The sequence below is a fragment of the Lycium barbarum genome, chromosome 8 (assembly GCF_019175385.1).
Source record: "Lycium barbarum isolate Lr01 chromosome 8, ASM1917538v2, whole genome shotgun sequence".
Classification (NCBI taxonomy): Eukaryota; Viridiplantae; Streptophyta; class Magnoliopsida; order Solanales; family Solanaceae; genus Lycium; species Lycium barbarum.
The window spans coordinates 126,821,523-126,831,489 of NC_083344.1; the positions used below are offsets into that span (position 1 = coordinate 126,821,523).

A 9,967-nucleotide genomic window follows, 5' to 3' on the forward strand; every position below is an offset into this window, starting at 1 on the left:
TAACCTTATGCTTCACTTTAGTACTCAGAGAAGAATTAGAGAATATGATGCTAGCAAGTGGTTAACAGAAGCATAGTGAGTAAGTTTGAATAGATACAGTGAATTAGAAATTTTCAGCAGAGTTAGTAAAAGTACGATTTGAGTCACTTAGTCAAGTTAGCACTACTAAGTGGGTGACTGTCTGAATACACCAAAGGCGTGTTAGAACCCAAAGGGTTTAAGTTAAATTTGAGGTATAGAAATTGGTGAAAGAAGAAAACCATCTAAGCAGTAAGAGAGCAAGCTATAGAAGAAGAGCCTTTAGGAGTTCTCAGGAAAGAGTTTTCCTCAAGACTGACAAAGCTAGTATGCCAGTTATGTACATTAGAAACCCGTTCATTTAAGAAATTCAGTTTTCCCAGTAAGTAAGACTTGCTTGAAGTAAGGCGAAGAAATGAGTCGTCAGTATGTTGGAGGAAATTAGCGGAACCACTAGATGACCACTTATCGCTAACTCAAGGGATCCACAGGCTTTAAACGTCAGCTTTTGAACTAAGGGGGAGATCGTGTGATAAGGTGCCGATATAGATTATGTGTTTCGTAAGTTAATAGGTGTTAAGGAGATTATGTCAGAGGATCACAGTTTCATGTAGCCAAGATAAGGTGCGTAGAATGTGATTTTTATCATGCTGTTGAGATCAAGTACTAGGTAATTATATTATGAGATAATGTTCTAGACCGAATAGCGGATTTTAAGGGTATAATGGTGGCCTGGGCCGTTACAGTTAAGCTTTGTCCCGCCCCGAACCATGGCCTGGGCGACACACGGCACTCGGTGCCTTACTGCACATAACCGAGCGAACCACATGGCTTGTTGAATCATCATGAGGCATAACATGAGCGGAATATAACATGAATGCATGATGAGCCTTTGAAAAACACAATAAGTCATAATACTTAATCAAAATACTTGTTTAAACATGAGTGCGGAAATAACATGAATGAGCCAAAATGGCTATATGACTTCGAAAGTCTGACATAACATAACTGACTTGTCTAGTCTATGAAACCTCTAACATAAGTCTGAACATGGAAAACATACTCGCTGGGACAAGGCCCCCAACATACCTTAGATGCATAGCTAATCATTAAATACAGAGTTGGCTAAACCCCGAATGAGATAGGGCTCACCAATAAGCTGATACGCATGCTATCCTACTGAGCAGATGCGTCGTCCTGTAAATCAGTACCTGCATCGTGAAATGCAGACCCCCGGGCAATAAAAGGGGACGTCAGCACATTGAATGTACTGGTATGTAAAGCAACTGAAGAAATAACATGGGACATGGAATAACATGATAAGAACAGAAATTGAAAACATGATCATGAACATGAGTATATATACATATATATCATGCGTAAAGTATCGTGAGTGGGGAGAGCAATAAATATAACCGATAACATGGTCTGGTACTTGCGTCCTACCAGCAGAACACTCATACCTTGCCAGGGACATGAGGTTTAATAATATTATGAAAGGATCCAGTCATTATGAGAGATCATCCGGGACATGGGTGGAGCGATCCTCATCCTACGGTGGCTACGTAGTTTCAGGCTATTTGAAGCCTTCCTCGGTAATTAAAGCAACTCCCAAAACATGAACATGTAAAATAAGTGGCACTTGCTGCCCATGGTTTTCATGAATATAACTTGCTTGTACATGGATATCATGAATTATAGCTTGCTTGCATGAACTTGTAAAACATGTATAGTATTTTCTTGAAAATAGCATAATATATCATAAACTAGCATGCATGAACCCATGGAATGGGATATATGGATTTTTCATAGATTACAGACAGATTCTTAATAATCATAAAGAAATAGTAAGAACTCAATGATGGAATTATAACAATTCATACATAATATAATCATGGACATGGACCTAGGGTTATCATGAGCATGGCATAGAAACCCTAGTTTTCGTAAAGAATAATAATTTATGGATTATGAGGCGTGGGGAAGAATAATGATGTTCCCACACGTAGATAGTAACTCTACATACCTGGTAATGCTCCAAACTTGAATTAAATACTTTAACTTTGAAGAAAATTTCCAAAATCTTGAGTTCTTGAACCTCGAGATGGGTTTTCTTGAAAACCCTAGTTTAGGAATGATGATTTCTTGTTTAGATTACAAGGGTATGTATTAGAATTGACTTGAAATAATTAGAGTAGGCTTACCTTGGTGTTCTTGATGATGGGAGAGGGTAGGAGGTCGTTCTAGGGCTTGAAGGAATGAAAAATAATGATTTGAACTGATATGGACGAATATATTCTGTTCTGGAAAATTTAATTTTACGCCCAGTTAAATACTGGCCGTATTTTGAAATACGGTCCGTATTCCGTATGGACTGCACTGCGTCTCTTCAGTGAAATGGCCATAACTCTTTGCGCAGATGTCCGTTTGACCCTCATAATATACCGTTGGAAAGGTATTTCAAATATCTACAACTTTCATCAAGGAAGTTTTCCCAAATTTCAAATATATTTTGAAATACGGGCCGTATTTTGAAATACGGTCCGTTTTAACAATGTAGCCTCCAAATGTCAAATTCCAGAATGCTCAGAAATCTTTGGAACCAGTTTACGACTTGAAATACGGGCCGTATACTGAAATACGGTCACTGTTCATGGGCGTAAACCACCATCTTACAACTGAAGAGGAAATTCCAATTGCCACATTCTTTATCTGGTCTTCTAAGTCTAGGATCATGGTCAAAGCTTAGGTTAAAGGTACGAGGTGTTACAATATCTCCCCCTTGGGATCATTCGTCCTCGAATGATGGGTCATGGTTAAGAATATGGTTGGACATTGCTTGAATACATGAACATGAAAGAAACATGACATAAAACATAAGAGTCTGACATGGTTACGTGGGAACATGGTCATGAATCATAAGAACTGAATACGTGATTACATGGAAACATGTACATGGGGAACATGAAACTGAGTAGCACCTACATGAATGAGAATCATGAAATATTTGTTCTCGATTTATGACTAGTGGTTAAGAATCGCTACTAACTCTGGAATCTACAAAATTTATGGTAGGATTTCCTTCATAATTCGGACCCTCACGACATTTCTCAAACGCCTGCCAGCTAACTAAAGTACCAACACAGAACTCACAGGGTATCTTAATAGGCATGATGTGACATAACGTGATTACTGAATCTTGAATGTAGCTAACATAAATACTGAGCTGGCTTGAACACATGGATATTGGCTGAATGATTACATGATTACTATACATGGGGTTTGGAAGAAAACCCGTATGCACGAATGACATGAGTACTGGAATAGGCACGAACATGACATGATTACCTGGGCGTGAGACACATGACGTGGGACATAAATGCATGAAGACTGGATGACAAGGATACATGAGTGCTAAACTATCATGAGATACAAATACGTGTACACATGGATATCGTAACATGGGATCTGAATGTCGAAAACATAATTGTTACAACATGAGGATTGAATACTAAGCGCGGGTAGGATTTGGATACTTAGAGACTTGATCATAGACGTTCGTATGTCGGCATGGTAATATGAGATAGGAGTATGACTTAGGCTTTAAATGTAAACGCAACTCGATGTGAATGCGATAAACTTGAGTGGTATAACAAGAATATGATCCTAACATAGGTATTCATAAATCTCTAGCATAGGCATGACATGAATACGTCGAATCTGAGTAGAATACTCCTGAGATAAGTACCACAGGGTACATGAAAAGATATCTATTTGAATATAGGAATGCACCTTACTTCTGATTATCTTGTTAGCTGTTAATCATGATTATGAATACCTTAGCTCATCTTGCTCATTCTCGTGAGCGAATTATAGAGGATTGAGAGAAAAGAAATTATTAGTACTATTCACATGAGATACTTTGCTTTAGAGAACAGACATGACATGGTGCATTGTACATGGAGGACGTAACATGAAACATGCGTACATGGGAACGCGATTCATATGTCATGAAACGTGAATAGCATGACATGGGGCATGGGACCATGAGCAACCTGACATTTACATGAGTACATCATCGATGCATATCGTGGCGTGTGGACCTAATTTCATGAGTATTGAGCTATTAATAAGACATACGTGTGATTTGCGTGGAGTACAATTGTAGGCTCACTCTTGGGTACTCATAGACGTAAGGCATGGATAAAGTATTACCCTTAGAACTTAGATATACTGAAATGACGGGACATGATTCAACATAGCTTACTCTTATCACCGTGAGTAATTGCCCTTGTTATAAATAAGGCTCATGAAAAAATAGATTATAGGCATGAATAATTCGTTCCTCGAGCATCTAAGACATAGGTAGAAAGTCACTTTGAACATAAAAATGGCATCGGTACTTCGGAAAAGATAAGGGCATCCTTTGAGATGGTTTGAAACATTAGCCAAAGAAACATAAGCACGAATTACATAGAATCATGGGTAGGACATCCATCTTGGTTCACCTTCATTATTATCTAACAACATCATTGTTACGATACCGCTATAAGTGGGATGCATAATGAAATGGATTGGGACACGAGTATGTGGTAACATAGAGAACATAATCATAGGAGTCAAGATCATCATCAGATTTGAAAAGCACTTAGATGCTAGAACATGAACATGAGTATAAAAGCATGATAGATATGTGAGACCTGAATGCGATTTTTTTTTTTGACATGAGCACACCTGATGTGCGAAACATGAAAGGACATTCCCTTGCATAGCTTACCATCGTATGAAGTCTTAATTCTTGTATCTTAAATATGGAGTGTAAAGCTCTAACATGGGCATGATATGGGTATGAAAGGCATGAGTAGAGTACGTCTGGGCATTAGTACCACATAGTACATGAATTACTTTGGAATTGGAACCGTTATACCCTTAAAACCCGCTATTCGATCTAGAACTTTATCTTATAACATAATTACCTGGTACTGATCTCAACAGCATGACAAAAATCACATTCTACGCACCTTATCTTGGCTACATGAAACTATGACCCTCTAACATAATCTCCTTAACACCTATCAACTTACAAAACACATAGTTTATATCGACACCTTATCGCACGATCTCCCCCTTAGTTCAAAAGTTGACGTTTAAAGCCTGTGGATCCCTTGAGTTAGCGATAAGTGGTCATCTAGTGGTTCTGCTAATTTCCTCTAACATAATGATGACTCATTTCTTCGGCTTACTTCAAGCAAGCCTTACTTACTGGGAAAACTGGATTTCTTAAATGAACGGGTTTCTAATGTACATAACAGGCATACTAGCTTTGTCAGTCTTGAGGAAAACTCTTTTCTGATAACCCTTAAAGGCTCTTCTTCTGTAGCTTGCTCTCTTATTGCTTAGATGGTTTTCTTCTTTCACCAATTTCTATACCTCAAATTTAACTTAAACCCTTTGGGTTCTAATACGCCTTCGGTGTATTCATATAGTTATCCACTTAGTAGTGCTAACTTGACTAAGTAACTCAAATCGTACTTCTACTAACTCTGCTGAAAATTTCTAATTCACTGTATCTATTCAAACTCACTCACTATGCTTCTGTTAACCACTTGCAAGCATCATATTCTCTAATTCTTCTCTGAGTACTAAAGTGAAGCATAAGGTTATTTTTAACTTTTCTTCCTTATCTGACTCTATTATGGGGTTGTATACTATCTTTCTGAACTATAGACATGGATCGCACTTAGGGAAATTTCATCTGTTTCAAACAAGGAATTGGAAAAACTAACCCCAAACTCCCTATACACTTTCAAAATTATATCATACTATACACATCAGGGATAAATACTTAATCACATAACCTTAGAGGGAATTGTCATATCTTTTATCTCATAGTAATATCTGCTTCTTGTAGGAACTTACTAACGTCATACTCTCTAGGTCTAATCTGAATAAGCTGAAATAATTTGAAACTAATACTAAAAAAAATTCAATATTGTCTGCTCATGGTTTCTTATCGCATCAGTCCCTTCCTAGTAATGTGCATAGATCATATGGAAAAACTATATATATCCTTCAAAAAGTCGAGACTTTCTAGTATTACAAGTGGTTGGCTCTTAGGCTATTCCCCTGCTCAAAACTACCGTGGACAATTTATGTCTGCTGCGGTTAACTTCGTAACAAGCTACCTCGTGGGGTCTTAAATATGAGCCATCACCCTTAAACTATAGCTTCATGGTCAAAGAGTCCAAATAAACTTACCCTATAGGGTATATAACCTACGTGTGCTACCATATCGAAATTTGTCTTTCAAATGGTACTAACACCTGATAAACACACCATGCACTATTTGGCAAGTCTTGGGTCTCGAATTTCCTTCTTGCCGCTTACACATTTGATACGTTCAGAATTCGATGGAAAAAGAATGTTACTTACTGCTCTCTAAGCTTCATGGCACAAATTAGAATAATTCCTGATGACTCCATCCGAAAGAAACACATCGATAATGATTAGATTTATATCTTTCTCATCCATTGAGACGTGGTGTATTCGGTAAAATGGGAAACAACACACGAGTCCTAGTGATTTCTGAGAACATAGCTCTATTGCACGATCTAGAGTTGAAAGAAGTGAGACAATCTTAAATGCCTTGGTGGTCAACTGTTTATATGTGTGGGCGCCACACACATATAAAAGTGACCCCACTGGACACGGTTTCATAGACTCCCTAAGACACTTGAACCTAGGGCTCTGATACCAAGCTTTGTCACGCCCCGAACCATGGACTGGGCGAAACACGGCACTCGGTGCCTTACTGCACGTGACCGAGCGAACCACATGACTTGTTAAATTATCATGAGGCATAACATGAGTGAAATATAACGTGAATGCATGATGAGCCTTTATAAAACGCAATAAGTCATAATACTTGTTTAAACATGAGTGCTGAAATAACATGAATGAGCCAAAATGGCTATACGACTCCGAAAGTCTGACATAACATAACTGACTTGTCTAGTTTATGAAACCTCTAACATAAGTCTGAACATGGAAAACATACTCGTTGGGACAAGGCCCCCAGCATACCTTAGATGCATAGCTAATCATTAAATAAAGAGTTGAGTAAACCCCGAATGAGATGGGGCTCACCAATAAGCTGATACGAATGCTATCCTACTGAGCAGATGCGTCGTCCTGTAAATTAGTACCTGCATCGTGAAATGCAGGCCCCCAGGAAATAAAAGGGGACGTCAGCACATTGAATATATTGGTATGTAAAGCAACTGAAGAAATAACATGGGACATGGAATAACATGATAAGAACTGAAACTAAAAACATGATCATGAACATGAGTACATATACATATATATCATGCGTAAAGTATCGTGATTAGGGAGAGCGATAAATATAACCGATAACATGGTCTGGTACTTGCGTCCTACCAGCAGAACACTCATACCTTGCCAGGGACATGAGGTTTAATAATATTATGAAAGGATCCAGTCATTATGAGAGATCGTCCGAGACATGGGTGGAGCGAGAGACATGGGTGGAGCGATCCTCATCCTACGGTGGCTACGTAGTTTCAGGCTATCTGAAGCCTTCCTCGGTAATTAAAGCAACTCCCAAAACATGAACATGTAAAATAAGTGGCACTTGCTGCCATGGTTTTCATGAATATAACTTGCTTGTACATGGATATCATGAATTATAGCTTGCTTGCATGAACTTATAAAACATGTATAGTATTTTCTTGAAAATAACATAATGTATCATAAACTAGCATGCGTGAACCCATGGAATGAGATATATGGGTTTTTCATAGATTACGGACAGATTCTTAATAATCATAAAGAAATATTAAGAACTCAATGATGGAATTATAACAATTCATACATAATATAATCATGGACATGGACCTAGGGTTATCATGAGCATGACATAGAAACCCTATTTTTCGTAAAGAATCATAATTTATGGATTATGAGGCGTGGGGAAGAACAATGATGTTCCCACACGTAGATAGTAACTCTACATACCTGGTAATGCTCCAAACTTGAATTAAATATTTTAACTTTGAAGAAGATTTCCAAAATCTTGAGTTCTTGAAAACCCTAGTTTAGGAATGATGATTTCTTGTTTAGATTACAAGGGTATGTATTAGAATTGACTTGAAATAATTAGAGTAGGCTTACCTTGGTGTTCTTGATGATGGGAGAGGGTAGGAGGTTGTTCTAGGGCTTGAAGGAATGAAAAATAATGATTTGAACTGATATGGACGAATATATTCTGTTCTGGAAAATTTAATTTTACGCCCAGTTAAATACTGGCCGTATTTTGAAATATAGTCCGTATTCCGTATGGACTGCACTGCGTCTCTTCAGTGAAATGGCCATAACTCTTTGCGCAGATGTCCGTTTGACCCTCATAATATACCGTTGGAAAGGTATTTCAAATCTCTACAACTTTCATTAAGGAAGTTTTCCCAAATTTCAAATATATTTTGAAATACGGGCCGTATTTTGAAATACGGTCCGTTTTAACAATGTAGCCTCCAAATGTCAAATTCCAGAATGCTCAGAAATCTTTGGTACCAGTTTACGACTTGAAATACGAGTCGTATACTGAAATACGGTCACTGTTCATGGGCGTAAACCACCATCTTACAACTGAAGAGGAAATTCCAATTGCCACATTCTTTATCTGGTTTTCTAAGTCTAGGATCATGGTCAAAACTTAGGTTAAAGGTACGAGGTGTTACAAATATAATGTATATAAGTTAAATCTACTCTTCTGTGGTGGTTGGCGGAGCCACATAAAATGAATGATGGTCAGTTGAATACCCTCTTACTAAAAAATTGTACTACGTATATATGTCAAAAATTATTAGTAGATATATATTAAATCTTGAATATCCTTAACTAAATTTCTATCTTCGCCACTATTAATTAAGTTTTCCCCTACACTTTTAAATCTTAGTGTTCAAAAAATTAAAGAAACTAAAGGAGAAAAGGGAATCACAATTTACAGAGAAAAGAAACTAGAGAATGAATTCTTAGAGAAAAAGAACAAAAGAAATACCAGTTAAGATATCCAAGATAACAAGATAATTATTGTAAGAAAAAGCAAGATACTTAGAAAAAAGAACATATTAAGAAATTAAAATAAAATTATGAGTCACCACATAAAAATTCTAAGAGCATGAACATAACTAAGACCATTAATCAGATATGGATCAGACAAAATTAGTAGATATAAAAGATATATACTTGAAAACAAACAAGAGCTTTACTGTACATCATGAACCAGAAATTGCAGAAAGCTAGAAAAAAGAGAGGAATAAATCAGCTATATATAGATTTAACAGTATTTTTTGGAGAAAAAAAAAAAAAAAAGAGAGAGAGACCAGCAAGAAGAAGAGAAGAGTGACATACACATACACAGTAGTAATTGTATGAGAATTAAGAGGAACCTTACTTGCTAGGATACAGAAAGAGAGAGAGAGAGAGAGATGGACAAATAGATAGAAGTGTCCTATGACATATAGCCTAAAGACTTCATAAGAAAACTTAGTTATTCTTAAACCCCACATTGTCCCACCAAAAACGTCTGGTTCTTTTCCTAATTAATCTTTGTCCTTTTGGGCCCCAGTTAGTGTCATTAATTAATCACATTATTCATATATCTTTTAGAATATCTATGTGTTTAGGTGTATAGTTTTCATGTTATCTAGGGCAATACTTTTTTGTTTTTTGAGATGATTAAGTTCGTAGAGTTTAGAATTATTTGTTAGTACTTATATAAACCCCATTTGTAGTTGTAAGAGTGGAGTTTGCACTCCCTCCGGACCATTTTAGTTAGTATTATGTTTTGTCTACTGCATGCCCTTTAAAAAAATATTACTAATTCAAAAGGACAATTTGATTATGGTAATCTCATTTATTTTTCGAG

General features: G+C 36.9%; 1 long non-coding RNA gene across 1 annotated transcript; it reads right to left on the minus strand.

The window, feature by feature from the left end:
* Positions 1-1,236: 1,236 nt before the first annotated feature.
* On the minus strand, positions 1,237-9,484 carry LOC132607233 (uncharacterized). Its single transcript, XR_009570225.1, has 3 exons — positions 8,212-9,484; positions 8,056-8,130; positions 1,237-7,223 (listed from the first exon to the last, which is right to left on the minus strand). It is a non-coding gene; the product is annotated as an uncharacterized LOC132607233 (long non-coding RNA).
* Positions 9,485-9,967: the final 483 nt, after the last annotated feature.